The sequence below is a fragment of the Heteronotia binoei genome, chromosome 5 (assembly GCF_032191835.1).
Source record: "Heteronotia binoei isolate CCM8104 ecotype False Entrance Well chromosome 5, APGP_CSIRO_Hbin_v1, whole genome shotgun sequence".
Lineage (NCBI taxonomy): Eukaryota > Metazoa > Chordata > Lepidosauria > Squamata > Gekkonidae > Heteronotia > Heteronotia binoei.
In genome coordinates this window covers 97,008,083-97,031,641 of record NC_083227.1, presented here as the reverse complement: position 1 = coordinate 97,031,641, position 23,559 = coordinate 97,008,083, and positions in this window count along the sequence as shown.

Here is a 23,559-nt window from a genome sequence, read left to right as displayed (position 1 = left end):
TCATGTGCCTTTCCACCTCCGGAGGCTTCAGACTCCACTTGGAAAGACTTCCTCTTGGGATGGTATGTCTGTGTCTTTAAGGCTCAATAGGGGCGGGGGGAGTAGGCAGAATATGACTGCTCCCAGTGGCCGTGAATGCAGCCTAGACCCTCCGTTGGTTGCACAATCTTTTCAGAGATCATTTGCATAGGAAAGGCAAACTTGAACCTTTGGTTGCTCTGTTAGTTTGAAGAAGTTGGAAGTTCAACAACTCGTGAGCAGAGATGCCAATCCCCCACTTCAGAGTTGTCAGAAACAGGTGGCGGGGAGGGAAATGTCTTCTGGGCACTTCATTATTCCCTATGGAGATCGATTCCCATAGTGTATAATGAAGAATTGATCTGGCGGTATCTGGGGCTTTGGAGGGGCTGTTTTTTGAGGTAGAGGCACCAAATTTTTAGCATAGCATCTGATGACTCTCCTCAAAATGCTCTCCAAGTGTCAAAAAGATTGGACCAGAGGGTCCAATTCTATGAGCCCTGAAAGAAGGTGCCCCATCCTTCATTATTTCTAATGTAGGGAAAGCATTTAAAAGGTGTGCGGTTCCTTTAAATGTGATGGCCAGAACTCCCTTTGGAGTTCAATTGTGCTTGTCACAACTTTGCTTATGGCTCCACCCCCAATATCTCCTGGCTCCATCCCCAAAGTCCCCAGATATTTATTGAATTGGAATACCATGTTTTAGCTATAAGCAACCCAGATCTCTGCTGTATGGACTAAGTAGTTGGCCAGTTTAGAATTGTTATTTTCTGTTCATTCAAACTGCCACTGGAGCTATGTGCATTGCTTTTAAAATGTTTTCTTGAATTTCTTAAGTAAAGTTTCCCTTGCTTTATGGTGCATGAGGGGTGTTCTGAGCCAAACCTTGGTTATGTTACAGCACCAAGATGGAGCCAACTTTGACAGGCAGTGCCTGCAGAGGACAGAGTTTGGGAAAGGGAAAGGAAATCAGTGAGGGTGTTTCCATACAGTCCATCCTTCCAAACTTAAGCAAACAAACGTTTGTTTTAACTCCCTCCATTACATGAAAGGTGAGCTCTAGGCCTCAGATTCAGCAGGAGCTCACAGGAGCGCAGCTCCTGAAGCTTTCTGAGGGTTCCCCCTCTCCCTCCCCACTTACCTTGTCCATTGAATAGTAGGTGCAGCTGTATAACAATCCCTGGATTAGGAGAGCAGGCAGCCAGCCACCAGGGGCTTTACCATGCCCCCAGCAGCCCTCATTAACCCCTGGAGAAATCCGCAGCACACTTTCTCCACTTCTTATGTGATTGTGGGTGACAGATGCCTTGCTAGCCTTTTGACTGTGAAGTGGGGGAGTGGCCAAGGAGAGGACCAGGTGAGCGAGGCCTTGCTTTTGCTGGCTGGATCTCTAGCCAGCCCAAGCAGGCCTCACTCACCCGGGGCTCTCCTTTCTTGCATTGGGTTTCTTTTGGCTGGGAGGGGGGCAGCATATATTAATGAGTTATGCTAATGAGCTCCACACCTATTTTTCTACAAAACTGAGCTCCTCATTGGATTGTTTCTATATACCTTGTGAAGTTCTTCTGCAAGTTGGTGAGCAGGTTTGTTGCCTGCACAGTAGCCACTTGGCTGGCTATTACAGCTAGTGGCTATATTTGCCTACTCTAAATCATCTGATATATTGGAGAAGGGACAGTGTCTTGTGAGACCACAGTCATTTGGAATAATTAAATTAACCAACACATATAAAGCACAGAATTGCTTAGTATGCTTATGCTCTTTGCATGTATTCAATTAGATGTATCTTTTTAAATAAACAACCTCAGACAGAATGCATTGCCAGCTTTTATTGAGCTGTGCACTCAGCAGCATCTGCTTGAGAAGTGATCACAAGACCTGACTGCAAGATTAACTAGATTTATGGGTAGACATTAAAGGCATACTGGGATGGCTAAGCAATGAATCCCAACTCAAAATCTTAAACTTATTATTATTTGACTATGTACCTATTAAAATTGGAGGACTTTGTGGTGGAAGCCAGCAGCTGCAAGAAAGCCTTTCATATTGTGTGAAGAAACTATGTATTCTGTAAACTGGATGCAGCTCAATTCACTTTGGCATATACAAACAGTCTGTTGAACATTTGACTCCTTGACTGTGACTGGTGAACAGGAACTAAGCTGAACCAGTCACAGTCAAGGAGTCAAATGTTCAACAGCATAATTGGTTGAACTATGTTTGGGGCTACTTTTTACACAATCCTTTGAAAATAAGCATAAAGTTATGAATCTTAATTGTACAGAGATGTTCACAGTTCTCTGTTTCTGCATTCAGACTAAAAACAAGGCTGAAATTATTTTGAGAAGCTCATTGGAGGATCAAATATGATTTGCAGTATAAAAGGAAAGGGCATTAATTAACGTTGCATAATCTTTGTCTACCAGTTCTTTGATGCAGTCTTCTGAATAGAGATTTTTATTCCCCACACCTCTGTAATGGTTTTGTGAGGCATGATGGGATGTAGGAAACTATAGCTAATGGTGTTATGTAAGATTTATTTAGGGTAATGAATGTTAGGACCAGTAAAAAAAAAGTGATCAGAGGGAAAATTAAGTTTCATATTCATCTATATCTCAGAAAATGAGAAGACTCATGCTTTATGTCACTGGATAAAAAACCCCAATATATGTAGTAAAATAGGAAGTTTTTTAGAAACACCTGGAAGGGTATTTTTTTTAAAAAAACAAACAAAAAACAAACAGGATAAAGTTATCTTCTGCAGCATAAGTTTGAGTTCTTGTCAGAAAAGCTATATATTATTAAAGGACAAGCAGAGCTCAGTGCTGTTGTAGATGAAACCGAGTCTGACCCATTGCACATGTCTCTGATCCATGTATCATAGTCTCTCTTATATCTGTGCTAACAAAAGGTAGTTATATATAGAAATAGGCAGTCAGAAATATCTGAAAATGGCAGCTGATATCCCCCATATAATCAGATTACTCCCCGCTTCAATGAGGGCTGGATGAAAGTCATAGTGGCCATTCATATGCACAACCTGGGCAGATCTCTGTTGCTGGATATGATGTTTATGATTTGCCCATACAGCAAATGGCTGATTCTCACTAGTTTCAGTCTCACTACTTTTTTTGTGCATCAGACTGGAAGACTAATGTGATGCCTGCCAGATATTCCCTTGTTTGTGAGGGCTGAACCGCTCTTTCTCTATAATGGCACAAGTCAGTGTTCTGTGTCTGCCATTAGTAAAACAGATCTACAGGATTCAGTTATTCACAAAGTTAAATCCAACCATACCATCTTAACTGGTGTGATAATTGGGTTACCAATGTTCTAAATGTAGCACACAGTTTCATACAAATACTTTGAAGACTTTCCCCATATAATTGAAATAATTGCAGGAGTTCTGGGCTTACAGGACATTCCTCACTATAGTTTCAATTAATCATCTATTTAAAAAGAGATTTCATTACCCAAGAATGTACTGGATTCTAGGAATAGTGGAGAATGCTTCTGATCTCATTAAACTACAACAATTTATGAATTATCTCGGGGTGGAAACGCATAATCAATGAAAAATGTGTGACATACCTGTGGCACCTGCATGTCTGGCTGGTACATTGGCTAACTTTTGCTATCTTTGGTCCATGATCTAAAATCCAGTTAAATTCCAATGCAATTTGTGATTGTGGAGTCATTCATTTCCAAACTGAGAAAGGTAATTCCCAAGACATGAATTCAGTGGACATATTATTTATTTTATAGCATTTTTCTAATCTAAACAATTTCCTTAGTAATATTATTTGCTTAACCAATTCTGTCCCTGAAGTTAGCAAAAATAAAATAAATATAGAATAATAGAGTCATAGTGTTGAAAGGAATCTCCAAGATCATCTAAGTCCAACCCCCTGTACAATGCAGGAAATCACAAATACCTCCACCCCAAAGACCTCCAGTGACACCTGTTCCATGCCTAGAAGATGGCAACCCCCCCCCCCACCAAAAAACCACTCAAGGATCCCTGGCTAAACTTGCATGGAGAAAATTGCTTCCTGCCCCCAAAGTAGTGTTCAGCATTTCCCTGGGTATTTAAGAAAAGGCCACAAGAACTAAGCACTGATGCAACCCCTCCTGCCCTCCTCTTCATGATCTGCCTAATCCACAGAATCAGTATTGCTTTCAGAAGGCCATTTAACCTCTGTTTGAAAATCTCCAAAGGAGAACCCACCATTTCCTGAGGAAGCCTGTTCCTCTGAGGAACTGTTCTAAGTGTCGGGAAGTTCTTCCTAATGTTTAGCCCAAAACTCTTTGGATTTAATATCAACCTGATGGTTCTGGTCTGACCTTCTGGAGCAACAAAAAAACAATTCCACATCATCCTCTATATGACAGCCCTTCAAATACCTGAAGATGGTGATCATATCACCCCTCAGTTGTCTCCTCTCCAAACTAAACATACCCAGGTCCTCCAACCACTCCTCGTTGGATTTGGTCCCCATTCCAGACCCCTCAGCATCTTTGTTGCCCTCTTCTGGACACGTTCCAGCATGCCTATATCTTTCTTAAACTGTGGTGCCCAAAATGGAACAAAATACTCTAGAAGAGGTGTAACCAGAGCAAAGTGATACCATCACTTCGTGTGATCTGGACACTACACTTCTGTTGATACAGCCCAAAATCTCATGTGCCTTTTTATCTACCACATCACACCGCTGACTCATGTTCAATGTACCGTCTACTAAGACTAGTTCTTTTTCACACATGCTACTGCCAAGACAAGTCTCCCTCATCCCATAATTATGCATTGGAGTTTTCCTACCTAAATGCAAATTTTTTCATTATTACCCATTAAAATTAATTTTGTTTTAGACTAGTTTTCCAGTGTATGAAGATTCTAATCAATAACCATATCTTCAGTATATATATTAATGACTGGATCTTTCACCATTGCTAGTCAATACATTATGCTCTATCATTAGAAACTTGAAACTTTATGCACATTGGCCAAAAAGATAGAAGAATAAATATAGCAACAGTGTCTGCTACTTCTGAATTATCGGTGGAGGTGCATGTTTTTTGGCACAGGTATTCAGTAGTCCAAATGTTTAACCCAGTAGTGCAAATCCAAAAAGCACATGTCAGGTCACAGTCCAGAAGGTTCAAAACAAGGCGATAAAGAGTTGTGAACAATTGCTTACACAATGGCTCACCGTTTCCTGGCTGCTTTTATCAGAAAATCCTGCAGAGTCATTCAGGGAAGTACAACACAACAATGGCTAAGCAGCTTTCATGGCTGTCAGTCCTGATCCTGTGGTGACTCAAACTCATAGGCAGAAATTGACAAGTGTTGAATTGCTAACTGTACACTATGGTGCCAGTCCTCGTCCTTTCTCTGGGCCCACCTGCTCCAGCATTCCAAGGACTCTAGTGGTCCTGGGGGTGAGGCTGGTGGTGGCAGGGCTTCTGCTTCATGTCCCAGGCTGCAGGACTGAGGGCATGGCATGCTGACCTCAGTCCAAGAGTCTACCTCTGCATCTGACAATGTCTCCTCCTTGTCCAGCAGGTCATCTTGCAGCATCCAAGGGCTGGGGCCAACTTCTCATTGTCCAGAAAGGTGTTGGTAGGCATACCCACCAAAGGTCATGGGATCGCAATAAGGAGGGAAAAGTAGGGGTATTTTACCTCTTCTTACTATTCCACAAGTTTAGCTCCATAGAAGTGCAAGGAGCAATTTCACCCTCTACTAGGGTTGCCAGGTCTGTGTTGGAAAATACCTGGAGACTTTGGGGGTGGATCTGGGAGAGGAGAGGGGCCTCAGGATGGTACAATGTCATGAAGTCCACCCTTCAAAGCAATCATTTTCTCCAATGGAGCTGATCTCTGCCAGCTGGAGATCAGTTGTAATAGTGGGAGATCTCCGGGCCCCACCTGGAAGCTGACAACCCTACCCTCTACTCATATTCCATGCAGCCTCTGACTCAGGTGGCTTTTTTTCCACACTGGACTCATGTCTCTGCACAATGTCCAATGACATCACAATGCCATTGCCAAAGTTAACATGCCAGCAGCATCAAAGCTGTGAGGTTCATGAGGTGGCTAAAAGTTTGTGATGGTCTGTGGTTTGTGACAGGGCATACCACAAACTGAACAGCATTTCTCTGGTCCATGCCCATCCCTAGAAGAGGCTGCAGGGAAGATATCCTCACTCACAAACCTTGTTTTAATTTAGATTCCCACCAACTAATTCTAATGTAAGTACAGCAAATCTAGGTCTAGATTGGCCCTGCAAATTTTTCAGAAGAATTTGTGTATCTTGAGCCCAGGTGATCACAAGCATTCCTTTTGGCTTCAGAAGCAAAGGGCAGCACAACCCTTGTGCCATAAATATTCTTAACAGGAAATGTTTAACAAATCTCACAAACATTCCATTACATGGAGCTGGGGACACATTTGTTGTCTCCCCCCAATTTGTCTGCCAGCATGGGCACCAAAGGCTTTTATTATTTCTTGGCAAAGCTCATTTTATGCTTTGTGAGAGAAAGGATCATAAAATAAACTGCAGTAGCTGGTTTATGGTACTTCCAAGGATATCTAAACAAACTAAACTCACAGGTTGTATTATCCATGCATTTATTGAAGTTCTTGAAAAATGAGATCTTGTATGCATAGCTGGCATAAGAATATAACAACAGGAATTCTGGATAAGACTAAGGCTTGGATCCCATACCTTGTTTTCATTTGCGCTTCTTTTTATCTATTGCAACAGTTGTAATTCAGTGTGTAGTGCATTCCGCTCACTCTAAGCACTTTTGTCATGCTGGGGAGAAAGTGTAGATGACTGGGAAAGGCAATGGCAAACCACCCCATAAAGTCTGCTGTGAAAACATCATGAAAGCAACGTCACCCCAGAGTTGGAAATGACTAGTACTTGCACAGAGGACTACATTTATCTTTTAAAATATTTGTACCTCACCGTTCCTCTTGGCTCAAGGCAGCTTTTTTTCCTGTGTTAGACCTGAGAGGAGGCAGGATGTCAGTTCCCTATGACCTACCCTCGTTGTTGGAGTAAAGGCAACTTAGCATGCCCAGACACTGATTGTGTGTGTGTGCACGCACTGTATGCTCTTTGCATTGGAACCAGCTTGTGTATGTTCATTACTGTTAGCAGGAGATGGAAATCGATCTCACAAGGACTATTTCTACAAAGGATTCTGTACTGGTGGGCAAGGGTTGGATTTGAAAATCACAGCCGAATGTGATTGAATGACAACAGGCTACTTAATTTTTCTGGAAGAGGTCCTTCCCAGCCCCCATTGTAGTCCTCTGGTTGAATATTATGAATAGGCTGAGACTGCAACTTGCACACACTCTGTTCCTTTGCAGAAACCTCTGTTCTCACGGACACTTAAAGTGTCACTTTGAAAATGAATGCAAAGGATCTCTGGTCTTCTTTGCCCTTCTTTGTTGGATGACTATGCCACCGTAGGGCATATTAGTAAGAGATTTGGGTCAATTAAGTTATCTCGAAATGTCTTCTCTGTTCTTGACATTCTCATTACAGGGCTAGAAAACCTAAAATAGGCTTGTTAGAATTGGGGAAGGGGTATCATAGAACATGTAGGGGTATGGCTTTTGTTTTTGTTTTCTGATGTCACAAGGGTAGGCAGGTGACATGCACCAGTCAAGTTGTGGCCACATTCATTTAGAATCCAAATGAAAAGGGCTTTGGGTTTCCTTTAGCATCCTTTTCTATAGAGATGCAAGCATTTTGTCTTTTGAAGGGTTCATAACATGTGAGTGCAAAAGCACTTTAGTGGTGGGAGAAGCTTTTATCATTGTGACATAAATGTAGCACTTCTCCTGCAGTGACAGAGCTAGAGCTTCTGAAGGTGAAATTACATCATTTTGTTGATTACATAGCTGGCTGGAACAGGCTATCAGAGAATCAGCAAAGGCCTCCCAATGGATTAAAATAAATAAATAAAGTGAATCAGTGCCTACCCTACAGAATGCTCATAATGACCTAGCCAATGTTTTCAAAGACATATACTGTATTTGCGCAGAATCTTTTGGATTCGAAAAAATCCAACTGAAATAGAAGATGGAGCTTTGAGATCCTTCCTTTTAAAACATGTCATGGAAAAACCAGATGTCATGGACAATTACTAGTTTCAGGGTTATAAACAGTAGGTAATTTAAACATTTTATAATACTTTAAATGAAATTTATTTATACCCCTACTTTTCTTCTTAGTAGAAATTCCAGACAACTCACATAATTCTGTTCTCCTGTTATCCTCACAACAGCCCTGTGAGGTAGTTTTAGCTGACGGTGTATGACTGGCCCAGGGAAAGCCAGAAAGCTTCCATGGCAGAGTGGGGACTTGAACCTGCAGTCTCCTAGAACCTAGTCCTGTTTATGATTGATAATGATTCCTCTAGTTTTGCTAACGTTTTACAGTGATTAAATGGAATTCATCGCTCTATTAAATTCACTAGTCATTTAAGAATTGACACCCTTTCCTTCCTGGACACCATAATATATCATACTGAGGATAACTGTTTAGCTGTGAGAATTTACACCAAACCTATGGATAAAAGTGCTTATCTCCATTATGAGTCATACCACCCCAGGCACCTAAGGGAGAATATTGTATATGGACAATTTTTACGCTTGAAAAGAAATTCTTCAGATAATTCTGATTTTGTTTCTGACATGAGGAAAATGGAACATCCCTTTTTGTTACTATGCGAAACAATAAGCTCTCAAATGACCCAACTCTGTGAACTTTGCAGGGCATCAATGTTATTTACGTAGTGTAACAGCAAAGCAAAAGGGCAGGTACATAGGCATAGTCCAGTTTGTTTCATTTCAGAAATCAAGGCCTTCACAGTTCTCCATGCTGTTGTCAAAGTATAAAGTCAGCATTGGAAAATCCCAGCAAGGTGGTACAGAAAAGCAGGTGAAAATGCTACATCAATTCCCCTTTCATAGTAAATGTCAGCTTGCAAATGCCAGTAGCTGTAAATTGAGAGATCATTCATCACGAGGAGACAATTTCAAAATCATGATCTAAACCAGGCACTATTAAGCCATGTGTCAACCTTTTTCAATTAATTGCCTGTCCAATTAATATGTCTAGTATCAGGCATCCAAAGAAATAAGAGGGTATTCTAAGTAAAATTGAACTGAACCTTTATTGAACTGAACTTCATTCCTTTACAGCCATCAAATCCCTGCTATGCACATAACAACTTCAGGGCTGAAACCAGGACAATCATAAGAAGAGTTACTCCAATCTAAGAGCTGCATTCAACCAGCTGTTCTGCAGGTGAAAAAAGCAGGAGAGGGTCACTGCTGACCACCAAAAAGACAGTTCTGTAGATCATGAGAGCTGCCTGGACCAAAGTGATATGGGACAAGAGGCTGTAGTAGAAAGGGGAATTATGGGAAATTCACTGAAAAATCTGGCTGGATTTAAGCCTCAATCCATTGAGGTCAATGGACTGAAGTAACTCTGCACAGTATGGCACTGTAAGAGAGCCATCCTAAGCATGTCTATGCTCAAGTCTATTCAGTGGGGCATCCTGCCAGGAAAGCATTCTTATGGTTGCATTTTAAAAGTTCTAGGTAAAGGTTCTTGTCCGTTTGTAGACCGTGTAAATGAAACACAAAAAATACAAAATGGGTGGCATGGAGCTTGAGCTACAATAACAGGTTGGTGAGAGCTAGGAATGATGAACTATATTAGAACCTGGAAATAGGTTCAGCATAAAATCTAAATTAAGTTTTGGGGCACAGCTAAATGATTAAGAAACATACAGCACAATCCTATGCAGAGGTACTTTGGTATAAGCCTACCAAAATGAAATGGGCTTAGTAACTCTGCAAAGGATTGATTGTGCTGTTAGTTTAGGACATTACCTTTGTATTGGTACCACTTAATAAGTGACAGAGAAACACGTCCAAATACTGCATTTGCTGGAACAAATTAATGAAAAAGGAAACAGGAACAGCTCAGCATGATAGGTTGTTAGGTACATAAAGTCCTTCTACAGGCTTTGATGGAACAGATTGTAAAGCTCTAAAGAACTGGAAGAAGGGGAGAGACTGGAATGTCCCAGGACTGGCTCTTTTGTATCTGTTTTGTTCATGCCGAACAAAATGTCTATAGATCAGTCACAATTCAAGTGACAAAGACCAATTCAAGACCAGTGACAAAGCACTATGAAATACAGAGGGCAGCTAAGATCCAAAAGACTATTTTTAGGTTAGAGATGCCAGCCTCCAGGCAGGACCTAGGGATCCCCTGGAATTATAGCTCATCTCAAGACAGCAGAGATCAGTTTCCCTGGAGGGTAGATTCTGTGACATTTGTACCCCACTGAGGTCCCTGTCCTCCTCAGGAGTTTACCAACCTGGATCTGGCATCCCTATCTCACCCTGGCCCCTGGTTGTAGCCAGGGGGACTTGGCAACTTATTTATTTATTTATTTATTTAAATTATTTTATTTAAGTTATATTTATATCCCGCCCATTCTGTACAGACTTAAGGAGGCTAACAGCATAAAATAGACTGTAAACAAAAGCAATATTAAAACAATAAAACAGAAGAACAGAAGAGAAGCCATGTTGGGACAGGCCAATAGCCCATCCAGTCCAACACACTGTGTCACACAGCGGCCAAAAACAAAACAAAAACAAACAAACAAAAACAAGCAATAAACCAATCAGATAAATGGCAATGGTGCTACTTCAGGCGGATCATGTAATATTTTCTTTCTCATGCGCACAGATCCTAGGCAGTTAGTAATAAAAGTGCAATGGATCCAGATGTGATGGCAGCCCTCTCCTATTAGATGTTATATGCCATCCAAAACAGTTCAGTCTTGCAGGCCCTGCAGAACTGCGATAAATCCCACAGGGCCCCGATAAATCCCGCAGGGCCCCGATAGCTTCTGGGAAGGTGTTCCAAAGTATTGGGGCATAACCGAGAAGACTCTTGCTCTGGTGGAGTTGAGCCTAGCCTCCTTTAGCCCAGGGACAGCCAAAAGATTTTGAGAACTTGATCGCAGTGCTCTCTGTGGAACATGTGGGGCAAGGCAGTCCCGCAGATAGGTAGGTCCTAGGCCAGATAGGGCTTTAAAGATTAGTACCACTTGCACAGGAGGTGGTGGCGTCCACAAGCATAGCCACCTTCAAGAAGGAAATATGGAGCAGAGGTCCATCAGTGGCTATTAGCCACAGTGTGTGTGTGTGTGTGTGTGTATATATATATATATATATATATATATATATATATATATATATATGGCCGCTGTGTGACACAGAATGTTGGACTGGATGGGCCATTGGCCTGATCTAACATGGCTTCTCTTATGTTCTTATGTTCTTATGTACCAGGACCTTGAAACGGATTTGGTACGCAACAGGTAGCCAGTGTATAGTGAAGAGAGCCAGTTTGGTGTAGTGCTTAATTGTGTGGACTCTTATCTGAGAGAAACGGGTTTGGTTCCCCACTCCTCCACTTGCACCTGCTGGAATGGCCTTGGGTTAGCCATAGCTATCTCAGGAGCTGTCCTTGAAAGGGCAGCTGCTGTGAGAGCCCTCTCAGCCCCACCCACCTCACAGGGTGTCAGTTGCAGGGGGAGAAGACATGCGAGATTGTAAGCCACTCTCTCTGATTCAGGGAGAAGGGCGGGGTATAAATCTGCAATTCTTCTTCTTCTACATGTGGCAACTTAGGGTACATGTGGTGAAGTGAGTTTTTAATTGCTGTTTTCCAAATAGAAATTCTCCATGCCATATCAGAAAAGCAGTTTGTGGTACAGCCTACTGCTCCATAGTTCAAAGACAAAAAATAATTCCCACTGAATGTGCCTAAGATATTTAGGTGTGCCTAAAGGACCTCTTTGTATTCAGCCCAGGCCAATGTCTTACCCCCTGACTTAACTATTTATATGGAATTTGAGGTGTTAGGACTATCTCAGAACACACGTAACTTTCTGTTGACTCAGTGGACCTTTCAAAAATCTGGATGCTATTTAGGGGGGGAACTGTCTGAATGGGGGAAGAAATAAAAGCACCTTTAAATTACAAACTCATTTGTCATTTCATCACTTTGTGATGTAATTCTAATGGACATACATGCTGGTCTTCAATATTAGCCTAATTGTTCACGAACTGTGATGAAGGATTTATTAAAGAGGTTCTGAACACATTTGCATGTTGAATAAAGATGCCAGAGCACACCAAATTTAAATGAGTAGCACATTCAGTAAGGCTATTGATAGATCTTTGAGATCGTTACTGTATTGTTAACTGAAAAGGAAGCAGTAGCGTTGCCTACCTTTTGAACCTTTTGCTCATTCCTTTTATTGAAGAGTTAAGCAGCACTTTTCAAAATCAATAAAACGTAACCCACAGCGAGTAACCAGTTCATTAGGAAACCTGTTATTCTGCTTGGATATGCCATTTTAAGAGAATGAATGAGCTGAATTAATAATATATAAGAATTCACAGATCCAGAAAAATACCGGATTATAATTTAGGCTCTTAGTAACCCATTTAGAAATAAAATGTTGAGTCACTGGTTAAGTATATGATTTAGGAACATTCTTATTTGATTCTTCAATGAAGTGCTTGTTAGAAGTCATTCCTCATTTTCACCCTGCAGTGTTCCTAGGCAGAATTCATGAATCCTTTTGATGCCCTTGTCTATTTAGGTGCAGCTTTCTCTAATGTCAGTGTCTTTTCCTTAGGCTGGAAAAAGGCTCTAATTCTCTGTGACCAGAGCCAGTCCTTCAATAATATTGCCCTGCCTGTGTTTGGACTTGCTGGACCTTTTAAATACTTGCCAATTCCTATGTTTCTCCAAAGCCATATACATTTGAAAGCCACATGACTACCTGCTCAAGGTTTTGTTTTACATGGACTTTTGTTTTCTCTGAGAGGTATAACAAGTATTTTTATTTTTGCATCTCAGGCTTTGTACGTTTGAAGACTGATTTTATTAATGCAGTTCCCGCTGAGTTAAATGGAGTTTACTCCCAAAACAATATAGATAGGATTGCGCACTGAATCTGTATTTCAGATTATTATAATGATTTTAAAAACCTGAATGTCTAAAAAACCCCTCTTTCCTCTGCATGAAAGCACCAGAAAGCAGGCGCCTTATGATGAAAGGATAGCTCAAGAAATAGATCATGCTTTCTTATATAAGAGAATATCTGTAATGACTGTAATGCAATTTACTTTTTCAATAATATAACACTAACACTTTCTCACCAGACTCTATTGTCTGAAGACATTTATTTCAGAGAGCACAATATATATATTCTGTACAGTTTGGAGTGTGTTCTTAACCTTGCAATCCAGTTTCATTGCATTGTTTATATAATATTGCCTCGCTTTGCATTATTTTAATTATTACTCTGCCTTGAGTCTTAGTGATAAATGGGACTTCCAGGATTGGAAAATGGCAAGCTGAGCTGCTATCCTTAATGGGGGCAGGCTGGCACTTCTGTTCAGGGTAGTAAAAGGCAAATGAATGCCTACTGCCTACTTTTCTCAGCTAGAGAATCGTCCAAGATATGCACAGATACTTTGAGGAGACTTACCTTGGCTGAAAGGGAGTCCTAGAGGGGGCTCCGTAGAGGGATCTCCGGAGAGAAGTTGCATATTCATCATCTACAGAAGTTTCCAGAGTCATTTATTTGAATTAAGCTCGACAGGATCCGAGTCTTCTTTTACAACTTTAAACATCTAATCTACAAAAGACTGGTGTTGATTTGGACAAACTACAAAAAAATGGTATTGATTGCTATCTTTTCACTCCGGGACTAACTAAAGCTAAACAAAACCAAGTTAAAAGGTGGGAGTTGGATATAATGGAAACTTGAAAGGAGGAGAAGAAAAGGGGCTAAATTTGAACTTTGTAAATCTAAAAGACAGTGCTAAAAGGAGAAAGGAATTTATTGTTTAGTCTATCTGTGGTTGAGGAAGCAGCCCCATCGTCACAGATCTGCAGCACTCATAGTCAACACAGGAAGTACATCAGACATAATGAGATTTCTCTACCAGTGAAATGAGACTTGGTGGCAGGAAAAGCAGGAAGTACCAGAGGAAGAAGAAGGAAGTTAGAGAAGTAAACAGCCTACTCTAGGATTACAATATCACAGAGAAACATCGGCGGCCATTGCTGGGAGGACAAAGTTTTAACAACGTTATTAAAGTGACTGGGACAATACAAATTGGTGGAGTTAATTGAGTTGGCAATTATAAAATAAGGACTATTGGACAGTAGTGAAGAAGACTGAATTGGTTAAAGGGAAAAGAAGGACATTTTTTAAAAGTGAAGCAAAAGTTGCAACTGCCATTTTGGGGAAAATAAAAACTTTAAACATTAATATCAGAGCCTAGGAGGCTCAGAGGATGGCAAAATTGGGTGTATTGGAAAGGGCAAACTTCACTCTATTAAATCTGATGGTCCAGATTTAATTTGGGGAGACCCAAAGCTAACTCATGATAGGTCTGCTTCAATGGAAAAAATGCAAGCCCAATTAGATGTAATGGAAGCCAGGATAATGAAGGGGGTGAAAGAAATGATAACTGCCTCTAAAAAAGAAATAAGGAAGGATATTGAGGACTCAAAAAAAGAATTAAAAAAAGAAATAAAGAATCTCAGAAATGAGACTGTAGTAATAACAAAAAAAGTACAAGAGGTGGAAGAGAAAGTGAAAACACATGATTCCACCTTGTTAAAATTACAAGAAAAGGTGATAATACATGACTGCAAGCTGATGGAGACACAGATCCGTCTGAGAGGTGTACGAGAAAATGAAGAATCTAATTGGAAAGAATATATAATAATAATTGCAGAATTTTTGGAGGAAGATCCTGAAGCGAATAGAAATATGTATGACTATATGTACAGAGTGAACTCACTCTATGCAAAAAAGAATAATCTTCCAAGAGATGTGTTTATAAGATTTATGACAAAGGAAATGGTGGGAAAAATCATGAATAAAATTTTTGAAAAGACATTGACAGTGGGGGGTAGTAGAATAAGAATTATGAAAGAGTTGCCAAGACAAGTGTTAACTGACAGGAATGCATACAAAAAACTAACAGAAAAACTACGTGACAATGGAATGAGATACAGCTGGATAATACCTGAAGGTTTGAGCTTTGAACTACAAGGGAAGAGGATTACAATTACAAACACACAGGAACTGTGTAGATTCTATGGAGAAAATAAAGAATTTGCACCATGATGGATTAAAAATTGATATCTTGGAATGAAAATGGACTAAATTCACCACAAAAAAGAAGGGCAACATTTCATTGGATAAAAAAACAAAATTGTAACATAGTTTGTTTACAAGAAGTGCACATTAGACAAAAGGATTATAAATTTTTTATGGAATAAGCAATTGGGACTAGAATTTTATACATTGGCTGAACAGAAGAAGAGAGGAGTAATTTTTATATTTAAAAAGAATTAGACCTGAAATTGGTTTTTAAAGATAAAGATGGAAGATATATAGCGGTGGAAATTATATTGAATGCAAAAAAACCCCTTTATTGTTGGGACTTTATGCTCTAAATGGTGCAAAGGACATTTTCTTTAAAAATATTACGCAACACCTTGACGAAGTGACTTATGAGCAAATTTTGTTGATGGGGGATTTTAATGGAACAATTCAGAACACAATAGATAGATCTGGGAAGAAAAAAATTGATAAAGAAGGGAAATTGCCAAAATCTTTTTTTGAGCTGATTAAACAAGAGAATTTGGAGGATATATTTACTGTTGTAGATATTGTAGAATATTATGAAAGACATCCAGAGAAGGAAGTTGCATTGTTTTTTGGGGATGCAGAGAAGGCTTTTGATAATTTGAACTGGGACTTTGTTTGCAGTAATGGAAAAAATAAAGTTGGGGGAATACTTTATAAGAACGATAAAGGCAATATATACTGAACAACGTGCAAGGCTATGTATAAATGCAGATCTTACAGATGAAATGATAATCAGCAAAGGTACAAGACAAGGTTGTCCGCTTTCACCATTGTTGTTTATAATGACTCTTGAAATCTTATTGATGCAAATAGAAGACGATGAAAAAATAGAAGGAATGATAATTAAAGGATTTACATATAAATATAGAGCATTTGCAGATGATATAATGTTTATAAATGAAAATCCTACACAAGTAACACCTTTGTTGTTAGCTAAAAAACAAGATTTTGGAGAATTGGCGGGGCTTTATGTTAATAAAGAAAAATCAAAACTTTTATGCAAAAACATGCAAGTAAATAAACAAAAGAAATTGCAGAGGCTAACTGGATGTGAAGTTACCTCTAAAGTAAAATATTTGGGTGTGAAAATAACAATGAAGAACATTGATTTGTTTAAAAATAATTATGAAAAGTTATGGCGTAAAATGGATGACGATATGATAAAGTGGAACAAGCTTAATTTGTCATTGCTTGGGAGCATAGCTGCAAATAGCTGCAATTAAGATGGACATTTTGCCAAGAATGATGTATTTATTCCAAACTATTCCGATTGTGAAAGATAGTAAACAATTTAATAAATGGCAAAGAAAGATTTCAGAATTTATATGGGCTGGAAAGAAGCCATGGATTAAAATGAAAGTTTTAATAGATGCTAAAGAAAGAGGAGGATTCCAATTACCAGATTTAAGACTATATCATGAAGCAGTTTGTCCAGTGTGGATAAAAGATTGGGTGATGCTATTGAATAAAAAACTTTTAACGTTGGAAAGTCATGGAAATAAATTCGGCTGGCACGCTTACATGTACTATGGGAAGAAAAAGACAGATTCTTTTTCTCTCACCATTATATAAGAAATAATTTGTTAAATATTTGGATGAAGTATAAGAAATATGGCGATGAGAGAAAACCACTATGGATAGTGCCAGCAGAAGTAATAAAAATAACAGTTGAGTTAGGAGCGGGAAAATGGATGTCATACAATCAACTATTAAAAATACAAAGCGGTAAAATAGAGTTGAAAACTGTTGAGGAGCTGAATTATAAGTATGATTGGTTTCAAATGCAACAAATAAAGAGTTTGGTAAAGGAATAAGACAAGAACAAACAGAAATGGAAAAAGTTCTGCTTGGAGATAATGAAAAATTAATTTTGAAAATCTATAAGCTACTTTTAAAATGGTCTACGGAAGATGAAGTAGTGAAATCTCAAATGATTAAGTGGGCAATCAATTTAAATAAAGAAATACAGATGGATATATGGGAATATTTGTGGAAGAACTCTATGAAACTCTCAACATGTCAGAATATCAAATAAAATTGTTTTAAAATAATGTACAGATGGTATATGACTCCTAAAAAGTTGGCAAAGATGAACAATAAGATGCCAGACAGATGTTGGAAATGTAAAAAACATGAAGGTTCTTTCTACCATATGTGGTGGACTTGTGAAAGAGTGAAAAATTATTGGCAGATGATTCAACAAGAGATTTCTAAGATCTTGGGATATGAATTTAACAAAGTTGCAGAGACTTTTCTGTTGGGATTACAAATAGAAAAATTTCCAAAAGAAGATAGAACTTTAATCTGGTACTTGCTCTCAGCTGCTAGGACATTGTATGCACAGTTGTGGAAGCAAGAAAAAATACCAGAGAAATGGGATTGGATTGTAAAAGTTATGACATGGAGTGAAATGGACAAGTTAACAAGAACCTTAAGAGACTATGATTTAGAAGTATTTAAGATGGAGTGGAAAAGGTTTAGAAGATACGTAGAAAAAGAGTGGAAAATAAAAGGACATTGGACAATTTTTGATAATGATTAAGTATAAGAGGGAGGAGGATATTAATTTTGGTTCTTATTAATTAAGGGTACCTTTAATACTAATATTTTAAGTATAGAACACCAGCGGGGGTCAAGTAACGGGGGGAGGGGTGGGTAGAAAGTAATATGTGGGATAAAAAAGTAGTTATTATTGAAATTGAAATTAATTACCATATGTTACTAATAAAATTGCTTAAAACCGAGTCTCAGTGATAAATGCAGAATATAAATAAATAAATAAACAAAGCAAATCAATTTACTAATGGAATAAATATGTACCGTATTTTTTGCACCATAAGACTCACTTTTCCCCCCAAAAAAAGTGGAAGGAAAAGTGTGTGTGTCTTAAGGAGTGAATACTGCAAAAAATTCACACAAATGCCTCTAAATTCACACAAACAGCTCTAAAAACTAGGTGCGTCTTATGCTCAGGTGCGTCTTATGGAGCAAAAAATACGGTACTTGCTTCATTTATCTCATGATCATCCCTGACTAAATTGGAATTTCAGGTTTTCACAATCTTTAAAAAAACCCCTGCAAACCCTGCTTAAAAACTTATTCTCCAGCTTCAATTTCTCAGTCTTTTACCCCTAGTCCCCCCTTCAAAAGCTGTACTTGGTTTTGTTCTCTACTAATTTTCAGAAATTAATCTAAATTAATAGAATTTTATCATTTGGTTTACTTAAGGTTTCTTCTGAAAAATAAGAATGTCACGTTCCAAGGACAAATAAATATCTATATTATGAAAATGCTGTGAAGACTGCCATCTTGCTCCAAACTGATGATAGTTATGGAGTTTATAGTAGAGCAAAGGAGAACATGAATCTGACAATGAACACTGACAGACTTTATAATGTATTTTAATCTGTGTTCTCTGCACTTGGAAGGAAACAATAACTCCCAATCCTATTACAATGCACACAGCAAGGCAGGGTGAGAGTATCACACTCTGGCTGCCCCACAATGCCTCAGAAGCAATAGCATCAATCTGGTTTGAAACTCATGGCATCCAAGAAATTCACATGCCAGATTACGGATGAGTCATCATAGGCTTTTAGGAGCCAGCATTAGTGAATAGTTAGTGAAATCTCTGTCCAACTGCTGTCCATTATATCTGGTGAGGGAAATATGAGGGCTGTCTCTCTACTGCTTCCCTCACTTCAGGCTCTGATTAAGACGCAGAGCATGACAGTGCATGTTCCTGTCACTCCTGATTCCTGCCTAGTCAGTTCCATTTATTTTACAGAAATGGGAGTTTGTGTAGAGGGCTCCTGTTCTCTTGCCAATTCCATATTTATTCAATTGTTGCTGGACTGGCAGGAGAGCAAGGATGCTCATGTGAATTTCAGACACGAGACTGCACTTCATAGGTGCTAGGCTTCCCAAGCTCCCTGTGCGGACAGGGTTTCCCCTGATTTCAGGGCCCCCAATCTGCCAACATGGAGTGGGCTGCCAAGGGGATCCCCACCCCCAAAGAGTTCCATCAAGCGTGGCAGCACACGGCATGATAATATCACCTGGACATGATGTTGTCATGCTGGGCACGTCACATGGGGATGATCTAGCAATTTGGACAAAACTCTATGGTTTTGCACAGGGACACTTTAGCAATTTTGGGGAAATTGCTAGAGCATCCCTTCATGAAACTATAGCATTTCCCCCAAATTGCTAGAGAGTCCCCACGTGATGTGCCCAGTGCTTGGTAACCCTAATAGGTGCTCTGGTTCAATTCAAACATTTTCATTTAGATTTCACCATTTTATTTTTTTCACCATTTTTTTGTTTCCATGTGCCAGTTTCCACAAAAAAAGTATTTTCTAACACTGTTCATGCTTCAATTCATTTTGCATACATTGTGTGTAAATGACATTAAAAACCTCAGAAACTTCAGTGAGTAATGAAAGACAAACTGAAACCAGCAATAACATACAGATTTTTCTTTTAATGGCAACATCCATTCATTCTGAATGTACTTAGCTTTTCAACACTGTCTTGGACTCAGGAATATCACAATCCATGCAAACACATTTAAAGCCAGTTTTAAAGAATGAATATGTAGGCTTATGTCAAAAGACGGTTAGTCATGCCAATGTCTTTTTGAAATCAATAGGGATTTGAAACTGTGACTAGTTTTTTCCCACTGCTTTCTAAATGCTGAAAATGGCTATGGTCCTCTCTCTGCTTTAACTTACATTTAGAAATTCTTTATGGTGCTCAGTACAGCTTTTCTGTAGCAAATGTGCCTAGTCCCATGCTCTGCCAGCTACTGGTAGCCTTGGGATTTCTCAGCACATGATGGTTCCACCTCACATGGCAAGACCTTGACAATTATAGTGGGTCACAATGTGATAAAGAACAGAATATTGCTGTCAGCAGCCTGGCACTAGAAATATGTCTTCCAGGTCTTATTTTTGACTAGGTTCCTAGATGGTAGTGGTAATGAATCCCAGTTTTTAAATAGCTGCTAGGAGTGTCTCTTTATGTTGTCTGACTGGAATAATATAGGTCAGCTAAGAAGATATTTTCAGAAATTGGGAATAGTAGACTGACCAAGTGGCCTCACAGTTGCATAAGGCCCAACTTTTTAAGGAATCAAAACCAGCAGCTTGATTTATGCTCAGAAATTGATATGATAGCATATCCCAAGGGTGGCCAAACTGTGCTTGGGAGCCACATGGGGCTTCTTCACACATATTGTGTGGCTCCTGAAAGTTGAGGAGGAGCTTAATGCAAGCTTACTCTCAAGTAAGTGTGCTTTGGATTGGGACCTCAGTCAGCCTCTGAATGCTAACTCATAGATAGATGACTATTTCTGCCATGTGTGAAGCAGGGAAGGAAGGGGAAATAGGCAGGCTTTCAAGCTCATCTCATCTACTACAGAAGTCACCCAGAGACCTACAGCGGGGAAAGAGAAGGCAAAAACAGAGGGAGCTACTGGAAGGAGGCATGGAATTAAAGAGGGTGTTTTATACCCTTGTAGGAGCTATATTTACTAACCTAAAGAGAGATGCATAATAATGCAAACGGTGATCAGTGGTTCATATGGTACATTTGTGTTTCTTCCTCACGCTGGTGCCAAAAAATAATTCCCTAACCTTTCCCTGTGGTTTTATTGGGACTGTTATACCCAACTTTTGCTTCTTAAAAAGTTTCTTCTAGCAAGGTTGTGTTGTAAACAGTGTTCCCTCTAAAGTGAGTTAGTGTGAGCTAGCTGACATTTTTTCACACATTTTTGTCTTAATTCAGAAAAAGAATAGCCCCAGAGCAAGCTAATTTATACAGTAGCTCACAACTTTTAATGCCAGTAGCTCACAAAGTAGAATTGTTGCTCACAAGACTCCACAGCTTAGAGGGAGTATCGCTTGTAAAGTGCATACATGTATTTTTTATCTTTCTGTGAAAGAAAATATTTAGAGTTTTAATATAGATGTGTGTGTAATATTTGTTCATGTCTTGTGGTTCTCAAACAGGGCTGGACTGCCCACTAGGCAAATTCAATTATCGCCTAGGGCACAGGTGATCCAGGGGTGAGAATTGGGCACCTCTTCGACTTCCCACACATACGCCTCTCAAAGTCTTCAAGAGACATCGGAGGCAGGGCTTTCTCCCTGCTTTTGCACCCTGGGGTGCAAAAGCAAAGCAAAGATCTCCTCCTGTGCCCCTAGGAGATTCCGAAAGGCATGGGCAGTGGGGCTTTCTCCCCGCTTTTGCACCCCTGGGGTGCAAAAACAGAGAAAGGATCTCCCCCCACACACCTCTTGGAGTCTCCAAGAGGCATGGGCTGGCAGGGCAACCCCTTTTCTGAGGTTGCTGTGACCCAATATCTCCATTCTATCCTATGGACCCACAGGATAGAATGGACACTAGAGAAGGGGTTTCAAACTTTGAACTCCTTCTCTGGGGTTGCGCTGCAGCGGCGGCCCAATCTCTCCATTCTATCTTATGGGCCTATACAATAGAAAAGGGGGGAGTGCAAGTAATTAGCCTTGCCCAGGGTGCCAAACAGTCTAGGTCTGGCCCTGCTCTCAAACACCTGATGTTTATTCTATGTGGCCACCCCTGGTATATCTCATGGAGAATTATAGTAACATATTCCTAATGATGTATCTCTGCCATTATTCCATGACCAGGTCATGCTTGTAATACTGTATAATAACAGAATTATGTCTTAACTCCCTTCTTGTCAAAAGGAATCATGTCCAGAGAGCCAAAGGTTGGATCTTCTTAGCAGTTTTCCAGTTTCCCACACAAATGAAGAAGTTACCATAACCAAGAACTGAAGAAACAGAATACTCTGAATTTGTAAAAAGCAAGGTTTTTATGTCCCCGTTGATGAGGTGTTGGAGGGTAACGTTCAGTTTCTTTATAACAAAATCAACAAGGAATGTTTCTTTAAAAATAAAACTAACACAACATTTAGTTTTCTAAGTTTTTAAAAAACTGAGTTAAGGTTTAAGCTCCTTTATAGAAGCTAGCAGATGGTGATGCAATCCACACTCCAAACTGCTGATCATAAATCTCCACTGAACAGCAGAATACAATATGGGTGCAATGGATAAAGGGGATGCCACTAGTGAATATTTAAGATATTCTCTCTCTGTCATGTCTCTATGTCAGTCTCCATGTCATATTAATCTAATTTTTAGCATGGCCAAACTTGTGGATGCTTAAATCTGGAGACTGGAGCCATGAACAAATAAGTCAGATTTTTTTAAAAAATGTGAAGAATGTCCTAGGTTTGCAGAAAAATCTGAACTCTTAAAAAAAAAACAACACTTGGGGAGAGATTTCAAAACCCCAAATAATAGAAGCAGTGCTTGTAGCTTGAAGAATAGAATGTTCTCAGTGGCCATTGTTAGGCAACCATACAGTATTGTCAGCCTGCTAACTAGGGTGGCCATAATGTCTGAAGGTCAGCCAGGGACACCTTTGGGGGGGAGAAGGTAGGGGTGCGACAGGCTGCTGGAGGGCCTCCAGCGACCAGCGGAGACCGCGGAGAGGCCTCCGCCACCACCGCCGGGCCCCGCGCGTGGGCGGGGAAGGCCCCGCCAGCAGCACCAGCCGCCCGGAGGAGAGGCCGCCACCCGCCCTGGATGAAGGTAAGTAGGGAGGGAGGGGGCCGAAAGTGGGGGAGGCGGCTGGCGGGAGGGGGCGGCCGGCCTTCCTTCCTTCCTTCCCTCCCTCCCTCCTCCCTTCCTTCCCTCCCTCCTTCCTCCCTCCCTCCTTCCCTCCCTCCCTTCCTTCCCTCCTTCCCTCCTCCCTTCCTTCCCTCCCTCCTTCCTTCCTCCTTCCTTCCTTCCTTCCTTCCTCCCTCCTTCCTTCCTTCCTTCCTTCCTTCCCTCCCTCCCTCCCTCCCTCCCTCCCTCCTTCCTTCCTTTCTTCCTTCCCTCCCTCCCTCCTCCCTTCCCTCCCTCCCTCCCTCCTTCCTTTCTTCCTTCCTCCCTCCTTCCTTCCCTCCCTCCATCCCTCCTTCCTTCCTTCCTTCCCTCCTTCCCTCCTTCCCTCCTTCCTTCCCTCCTTCCTTTCTTCCTTCCCTCCTTCCCTCCCTTCCTTCCCTCCTTCCTTCCCTCCCTCTCTCCCTCCTTCCCTCTCTCCTTCCTTCCTTTCTTCCTTTATGGAAGGCTAATAAGCCAGGTAGGGCCCAGATCTCTGTAGGGAGCTGATTCCACCAGGTTGGGGCCAGGACTGAAAAAGCCCT